Below are 12,920 nucleotides of genomic sequence, written 5' to 3'. Positions count from 1 at the left end.
AAACCCGTGAGGTAGGTACGAATAGTGCTCCACTTTTAAAGAAGAAAAACACAAAGTTAAGAGAAGTTAATTATTTTGCTCTATAACACAGCAAGTGTAGGGGGTGGGATTTAAACTTTTATCTATTTATAGTTACAGCTTGAGCTCCATTATTCCCTATTGGTTTACCAAGAGATCTAATCTCTGGGGAAGGGGACTGCTTCTGCCAAGAAAATATAAGAGTGTGTGTAATATGAGGTCTAACAATTAAGTTCTTGAACTTATTCATAGAAACAGACAATAGTTAGTGGTTACCAGAGGGTAAGAGGGGGAGGTAGGTGGTAGATGAGGGTAAAGGGGATCAAATATATCATGATGGAAGGAGAACTGACTCTGGGAGGTGAACACACAATGTGATTTATAGATGATTAATACAGAATTGTACACCTGAAATCTATGTAACTTTACTAACAATTGTCACCCCAATAAACTTTAATTAAAAAAAATTCTCGAGCTTGTTGCAACAATGTTGCTAACCTTTTTTTTTTTTGGATATCTGAGGGATTATTCATTATGAATTTGTACCAACTGGACAAACAGTTAACCAAGTTTACTATTTGGAAGTGCTGAAAAAGCTGCATGAAAAAGTTAGATGACCTGAACTTTTTACCAACAATTCATGGCTCTTGTATCAGGACAATGCACCAGCTCACACGGCACTGTATGTGAGGGAGTTTTTAGCCAGTAAACAAATAACTGTATTGGAACACCTTCTTTACTCACCTGATCTGGTCCCCAATGATGTCCTTCTTTACCTGAAGATACAGGAAATATTGAAAGGAAGATGATTTGATGGCATTCAGGACATCAAGGGTAAATACGACGATACCTCTGATGGCCATTCCAGAAAAAGAGTTCCAAAATTGCTTCAAAGGGTGGTCTAGGCGCTGGCTTCGATGTACAGTTTCCCAAGGGGAGTACTTCAAATGTGACCATAGTGAAATGCAGCAACGAGGCATGTAGCACTTTTTTTACGGTGAGTTCGCAAATTTAATTGTCCTACCTCATATACCTTTTGATTATACACCACGGAACATTTAATATATTGTGCTGTGATATTTCTCCCCCTTATCCTTTGAATTGCAACCAACTTGGTCTCTTTGTACATAATACTTAGCAGTTTCGATAGCTCAGCTGCAGGTAGAGATTTGGAACTTGTCCTGAAACCCTGATCCTTGGAAGTTGTTTCTTGTCTGATTATTTCAGCTTTCCATTTACATAAATTAGTTTAATAAATAAAACAATTTGTAAGTCATTTAAGAGTAAACATTTGAAAGAAAAACTTGCATTGCAGCTCTTAAATATTAAAGGTACATAAACCTGTTGGGGAGAGTCACTAGTTAAGAATAGTTAAATCAAAATAATCCAAAGAATGTGTTTAAAATTCCAAGGAGAATAATGTTGTTTAAAAAATTATTCCATTTTAAACTGTTGTCAATTAAACAAAGATATCCCCAGAAATGAAGAAAAAGAAAATAAAAAACAAAAGAAGAGATAAGTTGATTCAATTTTGGAACTATCACATGGGGGGAATTTCAAACCAGAACATAAAGTTTTTACAAAATTCATCATTCTCATTATTCTCATTTTCAGGTAAAATACAAACTACTAGATGCAAGCGGTTTTTTTAACACTGTATTGCATGTCTCATAGGCCAGAACTATTGAAGCAAATCAGATTTCTCATTTTAATATGCATTTACACATTTAAAAATTTATATTATTGACTATGTTGAATGCCGTGACTTCTGGAGAACCATTACGGCTCAGAGGATAGCTTTTTATTTAGCATTGCATCAATTTGAAGCCCAGAATGTCATGATCTGAATGCAGATAGCAGATATGCATGTGAAAAGTGGTGTGGAGAGAAAGGTAAGGTGCACATGCAATAGGCAATTTTCAAATGTCATCATTTCAGCCCTTAAAAAAAAAAAAGAGAGAGAGAGAGACTGCACACAGTAAAGGGAATATTTTCCTCCCTGGTCTGTACCAAGCACTTCCGTTTGCAAGCAGGCACTTCTCTCTTCTGCACCGCCACCCTTCTGCAGCGTGTGGAGGACCATTTTTGCCCCTTAAATACCACACGTAGTTAATTTGCATACAGACCATGGGCCCAAGAGGGGAAAATGCTTAATTTTATTAATAGAGTGGATTTTAAACCTCTCTACAGGAGTCCACCGAACACCCCAAAGGGCTAATCTATGTTACAGAGAGATGGCAAATCAGAGAAGCCCCAATGCGTTTCCCACCCCCCACCCCCCCCTTAGAATTGGTTACCAGTGAAAGCTACCACTAGGCCGATTTGAGCATCCTCTGTTCAAACGCTGGAATTGTTCTACACCTCATGTACAAATACCTAAGCCCCTGAGATTTACAATAGGAATGCTAATGCGTGGTGTAAGCCCCACTGAAACAAACAGAGGCGGGATAATAATTTTGTAACCTCATGTTGACATAACCCACCAGCTTGCTGAAGAGCCCTTTCATGTAGAGGAAACAGAGAAACCATAATGATTTTCAGATACAGTTGACAAGAGACCATTTAGTAAACTTTTATTTTTTTTTAACTAACAGTATGCAGGGATGCTGTATTCTAGGCTGCTACTAATAATCTCATCAGAATGCAAAAGCAGCGACTGTGTTATAAAACCAATGATCTGTTATATTCTGCAAGAATTTACAAAAGCCTAATGTCATTTACTACACCATGAGAACCATACTTGGATAAAAAAAAATAAAACACAACAGAATTCAAAAACTGATTACAGCTGACGAAAAACTAAACTGTTTGCAAATACAATGCTTTAAAGGTAAAACATACCACAGTGAAAGACATGGAGCCCAGTGACGACTTCAAAAGGGGAGTTGGTGTTTGGGAATGTATAAATGTGATACGTCATTTAGGGCCGCATTGGAATCAGGGCATCAATTCAAGCCCAGGATTCTCCCCTCCACAGTTACTGCTGAGTATGTGTTGCGACTCAGGATGCAGGGAACTTGTAGTCTTGAGTTTTCTTTTTTTTTTTCAGCAGCATTTTTATCAAAAGCATATCTCTAGCAGTGTTAAATATAAAACTTAAATGATTTAATAAGGGAAGCTCTTTCTTTGGGGTCATTTGCAATAAAGTTAATTGAAAAGTCCATGGCAGGGACCTGTCAGGACCTCTCTGTAGCTGGGTCTTGGACCGCCTTTCCTCTCTCAGCTGGTACCATAGTATGATGGATGGAAGAACGGAGGCAGGCTTCCCTCCGAGTACATGCTGGCTACTCTTAAAGGTTTCATGGATTCAATTCTGGCAGTTCATGGCACTTTAATTTTATAAGGAAATAAAAAGTGTTTATACATTCATTCCTTTGATTACCAAACCAAATTCTTCTGCATTTTATTAAGTGCAGAAAAAAAAGCAGCTTTCTGAAGGATGATGTCTACATTTCTCTCGATCTCTATTTATAACTATGTCACTATTTATATCACACATCAATTTATCTATCTATCATTCATCCATCTATCTATGCATTGAGAGAGAGAGAGAGAGAGAGAGAGAGAGAGAGAGAGAGAGAGAGAGAGAGAGGACTTGAAGTTCTTGGAATTGCTATGATCTTTGGAAGAAATTTATTCTCTTCTTTTCAAACTATGTCCATTTCAAACAATTTTATCTCCAGGGTGGATGTGGCAGACTGTGAGAAGCACAGAGTCCTTAATATTAACATGCATTTTTACAGTATTACCAACCAGCTTCTAACAGATTCTTTGCAGCAGATGAATGTTTGGATGTCCTTGAAGATACACTTGGTCTTGGAAACTCGCAAGGCGTTTTGAAGTGTTAACTTAGATGCCGGTAAGATACCTGGTAATAATGAAGATGGAGCTCTTAATGCTTTGGGATTTTATGAAAGAGGTATATTACAGTCACTGATGAATCATTAAAGTACATCCCTATAGGGGGAGGCTGTTCATATGTTTTGACTGCTGGGAAGTTGCACATATTGATAGTTGTCCAGAATGAGACCTACTGTGAGGTCTGAATTCCTTCAGATCAACTACTGTGTTTCCCCAAAAATAAGACCTAGCCAGACCATCAGCTCTAAGGTGTCTTTTGGAGCAAAAATTAATATAGGATCCCATCTTATTTTACTATACTATAAGATGGGGTCTATAACATAATATAATTAATGCAGTGTAATATATTATATATATTATATATTATTATATATATTATATATTATATATATTATTTTATATATATATATAAATATAATACAGGGTCTTATATTAATTTTTGCTCCAAAAGATGTGTTAGAGCTGATTGTCCGGCTAGGTATTATTTTCAGAGAAACAAGGCAAGTATGAGACCCAAATGAAGCTGGTATATTTCAGGAGAGTCTTGCTCACCACGGATATATAGAGGTGTTTCATAAAAGAGGCAGGTCTGTATACTAAGAAGTCTGAATTACACAGGAGAATAATTAAATGTGTGAACCGTCCCCTTGCCCTTACTCATGCTGTTTTTCTTCCTCCTAAATGGCAGGAAGAAGTCGCTGTTTGCCTAGTAACCTTACATTTGTCCTCAAGAGCAGCTCCAATGCTGCCTCTTCTTTGTGACACCCTCTAATTTTCTCTCATTTACTGTCGTATAAGTATGTGTATAAATGCATTTATTTATTGGTTTATCTTTCTAGGGTGTAAGCTCCTCAGTAAATATTGTTTTCCATTCCAGTTTAGGTCCTGGCATATACCAGGTATCTAATAAATGTTCAGTAAGTGAATAATTACAAAAGGATTTAAGTAAAGTAGAACTTATCAGAAAAAGTTACAAAACAGTATTTATAATTTAATAAATTTGGATTGACTATCATCACTCACAATGCAGATTTAAAGGATTCTGAAACAATTAGGAATGCTTAAATTAGAAAAAAATTAAAAACAAGTATCTTTTCCTTTTTCCCAAAATTGCATGATGTGAGAACTGAAGCAGGATCCTTTCTCAGTCTAAAAGGCACTGAGAAAATGAGGCATTGGAAGGAAAGATTTCATTTGCTCTCTTTAAGAGAATATCCACATACAATTATAATCATTGGTCCTTTTTGAGAACTGAAAGGGAGTTTGAAAAGTGATCAAAAGTGATCTAACTCAACGGAGTCATTTCTTTATTCAACAACTTTGTATGGAGCACATAGTATGTGCCCAGCTCTATGTTAGGTACTGAGGGTTCAGGGATGAACCAAACTGACCTGGTTCTGCCCTCCTGGGCATAGAATATAGTGAGTGTGGTGGACTTTAAACAAAAGACTTCCTAAAGGTCACCTGTGATAAGTACTACAACTGACAAATTCAGGTACTTCATTCAAGAGGGGAATCTGACCTAGAGAGGAGACTTACTGAGGAAGTGAAAAGTAGAATCTAGAAAGATGGTGAGGATGGGGAAGATGGGAGCAGGGGTGGGTGGGGGCAGCTTTAGGGGACATGTGATAAAAAGAAGAGTGATATAAGCAGAGTGGAAAAAACAGCAAATGTGCATATGAACCTGGTACATTTGAGGAAGGCAAGGGTAGGGCTAGGCAATGAGGCTCCAAGACACCGAGTGAGGGGAAGCAATACATGAGCAGAGAGAGAAAATTGGGCAGGAATCAATGCTTTGAAGGGATCAAAGGCCTAAACTAAACTTGAATAATGTTTGTTTCCTTTTCCTCTGGTCTCCCTGTGTTCCCATAGGTACCTTAAATTGTATATTTAATGAACATCCTTATTTGTTGTTCCCTTAAAATTCAACCCCAGGGAAGAAGTGAAATGAGCTTCACTTATGCACATAACATGAAACAGTTAAGCTTTTAGTAGGTGGCGCTATTCTGGTGCATTCCATACTAATTATTTTGGCCCATACTAATAATTAGTATAGAGTGCATCAGAATGATAGCCACCTACTAAGACATGTGACAATGGATGAGGCTGGAGTAAGATGCATCTCATACAAACGAAGCTCCCAGAGAAGTCCTCTAACTACCTCCTTCTAACCAGATAACCACCCTACTGCCTCACATTGACCCTCTAGTATATAAAAAGTCCAGAGGAGCTACTAATTTGATGATGTCTCCTAAAAGGAATTGGAATTTCCAGGAGAATTTTAAGAAGAGAAATGCCATTCAAATGTGAGCTTGTGAAAGGTGGCTCTAGCCATCTTTCTGAGAAGAATGGGTTGGAGAGGGCAAGTGTCAATGCAGACAGAAAATGAAGAGGTGAAAAATGGCTCACATGCGAGTCATTGGTAGTGGAAATAAGTAGAGGGAAACTGATGAATTAGAGGTATATTTTAAAAGAATAATCAAGAAATATGGGGCGTGAAAGAAAAGGAGTTGTCAAGAATGATTGTAAGGTTTCTGTCGCGAGCATGCTGAGCGGATGTTTGGCCAATTATTGAAGTAGAAACTCTTGAGGAAGAATAGTTTGGAAAGGAAACATGGATAGTTCAGCTTCAGAAACTGTGGTGTTTTGAGGTGCTTGTGAAAGATCCAAGTACAGATATCAAGAGGAGCTGGGTCTAAAGTTTTAAGAATCAAAATAGAAATCAGCATGGAAACAAACATTTAGGGGTCATGGGCTCATAGAGGAAATATGTGGGCTATTGGTAAAAATTAGAATAATGCAGACCTTTTTCTTTGGATCACAATATAGATCATGGGATAGAAAAGAACAATATTAGATGTTCACTCAGAAGTGACAAAAGAAGTTTTCATGGTTTTTATATATTACCATAAATGTATCATTGATTTTTTTGGCAGGACATTTTTGTTTTTTACAATCTATTGTTGGCTACATTTTAATGATAGTTACCATGTGTTTTGCATTGTATTAGTACTAGTGAGTATGAGACTTTGGAGATCATACAATAAAGAAATTATTAGAAAATTATCAAATGCATTCTTAATTTTTTTGACACAGATAATCAGTGAAATAGCCATTCAGAAAACCCAGAGAAGCGTCAGATCTAGATATATGTATAGATGAACACTTATCTCTCTGTATGTGTGCATATACACACACATACATGAACACCCACATTTCTGTCACTGAAGTCATGTTATCATTTTATAGATATTGATCATGAAATTCAGAGAGGTTAAATAATGTCACGTAGTTAACAAGTGGCTGAAAGCCGACTTGAAATCTCCACATTCAGAGGTTTTTACTCTACCCCTCCTAATTGGAATGGCCAATATTAAGTCTCTGTATATTTTACTAAGCACTTTCATCCTTATTACAACTTTATGAGGTTAACAGATCCATACTGTTGTGGAAGCAGTATATAAAGTGAAGCCAATTGACTCATACTTGTATCCCACACTCTGAGTTCACGCAGAGCTAACCTTGGCTTTGACTGACACTGTGCATGACAAGCATAGAACTGATGGGTGAGAGAGCGCCATTCACAGGTCCACTGTGATGACAGTGGAAACCCATCAGGAGGATCAGAGCCAAACTAGTTCGTATGGAATGCATCAGAATAACAGCCATCTACCAAAGGCTCAACTTTTTAATGTTATGTGCCTAAGTGAAGCTCATCTCACTTCTTCCCTGGGGTTGAATTTTAAGGGCACAGCAAATAAGGATGTTCATTACATATATGGTTCAAAGTACCTATGGGAACAAAGGGAGACCAGAGGAAAAGGAAACAAACATTGAAGTTCCAGGAACTTTTAAGGGTCAGGAGGTAGGGCAGATAAGAGAATAATGATAATATTGACGGTGATGATGATGATAGGACAGAAGAAAGAGGAGGACCCAGTACATTCACAGATAAGTACGTTTCTGTTTGAAATAATGTGCTCATTTTTGACCTAGAATTTCCCTTTTGATAGCTAAGGCACATTCGAAGTATTAGCCTTTGGTTTCTATGATGGACATGGCTGGTCTCGTGTGATTGTGGGCGTTAGACTCACTAGGATGAAAACAAGGCCATGGTATCCCTCATACCCTACTCCCCAAAGGAAAACAGGTCTGGCTGTCTTCCACTAGAAAACACACCCTCACAGAATGAGTTCGTTTGAGCTGTCAGCCATAGAGCATCTAAGAATCTCTGAGTGCATGCAACATTGCCAGCACGATACTCACCCACCTCTATCGGGAATAACAATTCCCCGTGGGGGAAAAGAGCTGCTTCCAAGTGAGTGAAGCAGCTGTTGTTTTACATAGAAATGTCAAAAGCACAAGCAAATTTCTCAGCACCAATTGGTGGTGTCATGGCCAGTGCGATACTTTGTGGTTTTTGTGGGGTTTGGGGAGAAGCAACCGGTTTTGTGAGGTTTAAGTTACATATGTAAACTGTATCTGGTCAGCAAACCCTGGGTTAGAATTCATTTTATTGCTAGCAATCGAATTTGAATCTGCGATGTGGACGGTAGGATTCAATCAGCCACATGTCTTTGAAATTTTAAAAATTACTTTATCTTTTAGTTAACATTTTTCTTAGTAGTTGGATGAGTATGAATGTATTAAATGAATATAAAAATGCATAGAATTTTGTCATATGTTTCTATTACCTAAAACATCGTCATTTCTCAAAATAAGTCTCTAAAAAAATTAGTTTTCCAAATGCAAATATAAACTCTATACCATTGTGGTTATATTGACTTTCCATTTATTCGTGTATTTATTTCCCCATCTATCTGCAATCTCTTCATTCTCCTGTGCATCCATCCATCATCTAACAGCTATTGATTAAGTACCTTCTGTAGTTGATACACTGCATTAGACAGTATAGGACACTGAAGGTAACATGACTCCTATTTCTTGTCTTCTAGTAGCTTCAACTTACTTTGACTATTCATTTGTGACACGAAGAAGAGGGAGCTATCTGATTGCAGTAGTCCTCTTTCAAAAAGAAGGAAAATGAAACAAACTTAATGAGACCCTGATAGATGCCAGGTCTTATCATGGATGTGGGCCGACCTATAAAACCCTTTTAAGACAAGCCCTGTTTATGCACCTGGTGAATGACAGTGAAATGTATATGAGCTTGAGAGTATATAAAAATTATAAATGAGCTGTGATTTAGATTGTGACAAAAGAGATAGGAGTTTATTATAAAGCAATAAAGTCTAGCATCACATTTGATATCTTTATGAACCACACTGTAAATATCTTTAGCATGTGCCTTGATCTGTCTGATTCATTGATAGAAGTAACAAAGTAACTCAGTAGTGGTCCATTCAGGCTGCTATCACAAAACTACCATATCCTCGGTGGCTAAAACAACAAACATTCATTTCTCACAGTGCTTCAGGCTGGGTAGTTCAACATCAAGGTGCCATCAGATTTGGTGTCTGCTGAAAGCCCCCTTCCTGGTTCACAAATGCCTGTCTTTTCTCTGTGTACATACATGGTGGAATGGGGGAGAGTGCTATTTGGTGCCTCTTTGATTTGGGCACTAAGCCCATTAATGAGGAGCTCTGCCCTCATGACGTAATCATCTCCCAAAGGCTCCACCTTCAAATACCATCAAACTAGGGGTGAGTTTTCAACTTATGAATCTGGAGGGACACAAACATTCAGTCTATAGCAGTAGTTAACATGGAGTAACATGTAGTAACACTGTAGTAAGTTATTAAAAACTGTTCTTGACGTTATACCTGGAATTGGAATATTTTGAGTTGGAAAGCTTCCTTACTATCATTTACTTCCACCCTTCATTGTGCCAATAAGAAAACAGCAGCCAAAGAGATGATAGAAGTGGCTGGAAGAGGGCACCCACCCAAGTCTTCTAACTCCAGGTCAGAGCTCTTTCCACTGCCTCTCACAAGGCTTTTTTATGCAAGATATTTCACTGCCAACATCCAATAATAGGACCTATTTTAGCCTAAGTTGAGGCATAAGAATCTTATTTTAAAATTCACCCTTGTACATTTTTTTCAACTTCCTGTCTCTGCGCCCCTCAATCCCTTATCCAGTTCCTTTTAGCTTCCCACCTCTTGTTTCCCAAATGAGATACCTTGTATCATCATATTAATTTGTACTGCAAAAGCTCTCTTATCCTTCATTTTACTATGTTCTATCAACATGGTTTTTAACACAAAATAACAATTCTGAAAGGATTCTCAGGTTACCTTGGGATAAGACAAGCCCTGTTTATGCACCTGGTAAATGATAAGTGAAATAAGTCAGACAGAGAAAGACAAATACCTTATATGTGGAATTTTATATGTGGAATCTAAAGAATAGATTCACTTATACGTGGAATCTAAAGAATAGACTAAATGAACAAACTACTCAGAAACAGTCTCAGAGATATAGAGAAAAACTGACGGTTTCTAGATGGGAAGGGGTTGGGAATGAGGGAGAAGGTGAGGGGATTAGAAAGCACAATCGGTAACCACAAGATTGCCACAGGGATACGAAAGACAGTTTGGGGAATATGATCAATAATGTGGTAAAGATTTTGTAGGTTGTCAGATGGACACTTGTCTTATTAGGAAGACCACTTCAGGAACGGTGTAGATGCCTGATCACTGCAGTGTACAACTGAAGCTGAAGCTGAATAACAGTGAATGTCAACTATAATTATATATATATTCACAGGATGTGGAGTACAGCATAAAGAATAGAGTCAATGGAATTGTAACAGCTATGTAGATGTCAGAGGGGTAGTAGATTGGGGGAGAGGTTATCACTTTGTGAGGTTATCACTTTGAACTCTGAGCATGTGTGCCACAAAGACCAATGATGGATAGCACATCAGATTTGCCAGAGTTCTGGGGACATGGCTGCACTCACATCACACATTGACCCTTTTATCAGTTACATAAACTTGCATTTCTACACACTGTACATACACAGACAAGGAAGCTTAGACACATGTGTGCATCTCACTACCCTGCCATGTTTCTGGCACCCACACATATGCATGTCCGGCTTTCTGTCTGCCCCACTCAAGAGCCACAATCAACAGGAAGATATTTTTCCCAAGTGAATAGTCATAAAGAGGCCACAAGATCTCCCCATTGCACAACCTCTGAGTGTTTTTCTTCCTTTAATAAAAAGGTGGGGCTTTTAATAGCTCCTTTAAGTTTATTTTCCATGTATTCTTAATTATATTAAATACTCATATATTCCTTCCCTGAGTGTTCATTTAGAAAGAAGCTTTTGTAATAGTCACATTTAATTTATCAGGGTGCAATAATTTGTGTTTCCCAATCATCTTGCCGACTTTGCTTCATTATACTATTGTTTCACATGAGTAAGTTAGCAGAGTTTGGATTGATTGACTCTAATTAACTAAAACTGGTTCCAGGCTGTGCATCTATTGTCATGGTAGCTGGCCACAAAGCCCTAAACTGCGCAGCGATGGTGATATAAGGTAATATTGATTTGAAAACTGTAGATAATATGTAACCTTGGGCTTATCACTGTTTGGGAAACAAACTGAAAAAAAAAAAAGGATGGAAGAGGAGAGAGAGGTATTAAGATGAGTTTTTAAGGACACTTGTGAGTATAAATTGAGTTTCCAGTGAGTTCACTTCTTTTTTGTTTTTTCTGTCCAGAGATAATCACAGATATTGTTGAACTACAAACGAATTCAAAGTTCAGCAGTTGGAAGACTAAGGATTTCATGATTTTTGAAACTGTGAAGAAATAAAACACCCTTGGTGACAAAGAACTCCAAATCCACCAACACATTATGGAGGGACCTCCATTTTGGTAGAGGAAACCTTTCTATACATAGAAAAGTAGGATTGTTTGAAATTTAATCTTTTCTCTGTTGTTGGTTTTTTATAGTCAATAATGATCTTTGCCTGAGAAAAAGTGGTTTCTGGGCAATGAAAGCAACTGGAAAAATGACTGCACTTACAGCCTGTAAGCATGAACAAATATCACCCTTGATATTTGGTGCTGGACAGAAATCAAGTTAAAAAAAATGTAGAGCAAAATGCTGTGAGATTCATCAGTGAATTTCCAGCTTTCCTATGCAAGATGCTGCAGCTTCTCTTGCTTGTCTTAAAGTGCCACTTAGGGTCTCCTTACATTTGATTGCAGTTGCTCACGTTTTTAGTTCCATAGTCTTCATTTTAAGAGCTCCAGGGCCCTTGCTGTCCATGACACCCTAATCAACTGAGCTGCCTTCCCCTTCAATCGTTCATTTCTCACAAGTTCAACAGAACAGCTTTTATGTCCTGACAGACAGATGCAGTGAAAATTAAACTCAACAGACTATAGAGTCTTGCTGGAGAAGTTTTCTGTCAGAGTGGAGAAAACACTGGAAGCATTTCCAGTTTATCCAGCTGCTTCCTTCATTTGCACTGGACTGAAGAAGTCTCTTTGGAAACTGAGGACAGGCGACTTTAATGTTACTGCCTTCTCAATTTGATTGTGTGAATTTGTTTTAATGTTTTGTGGCCAATCTGGCTATCTGAGAAAGGACCAACTTCCAAATGTCATAGTGAAAGGAGCCTGTATTAGTCACCATTTTCCAGAGAAACATACAGTGTGTGAGTGTGTGTGTGTGTGTGTGTGTGTGTGTGTGTGTGTAAACAGAGAACGAGATAGAATAGAGATAGGGATAAGAATAGGGATAGAAATAGAGATAGAGATAGAAAGGGGATTTAAGGAATTGCCTCAGGTGATTATGGAGGCTGGCAAGCTTGTAAAGGCACAAGCTTCTTAACAAGAGTTGAGGAACCAGAGAAAAGAAAGGTGAAGACTGACACAACTTTGTTTTTGAAAAGAGGAGAAGGAAGGCATATGGCTACTGATTCCTCATAGGTTTTGAAGTATTTTAAATTATCACCACACAAACATGGTACATACGACACACACCTATCTTGTTTCTTGAATAGCTAAGTAAGATGGCGTCCTCACGCGTTTTTGTTCTTAAGCGCAGGTAGGATCATGGT

Source organism: Rhinolophus hipposideros, assembly GCF_964194185.1.
Source record: "Rhinolophus hipposideros genome assembly, chromosome: 17".
Taxonomy (NCBI): Eukaryota; Metazoa; Chordata; class Mammalia; order Chiroptera; family Rhinolophidae; genus Rhinolophus; species Rhinolophus hipposideros.
Note: the sequence above shows the minus strand (reverse complement) of the source record.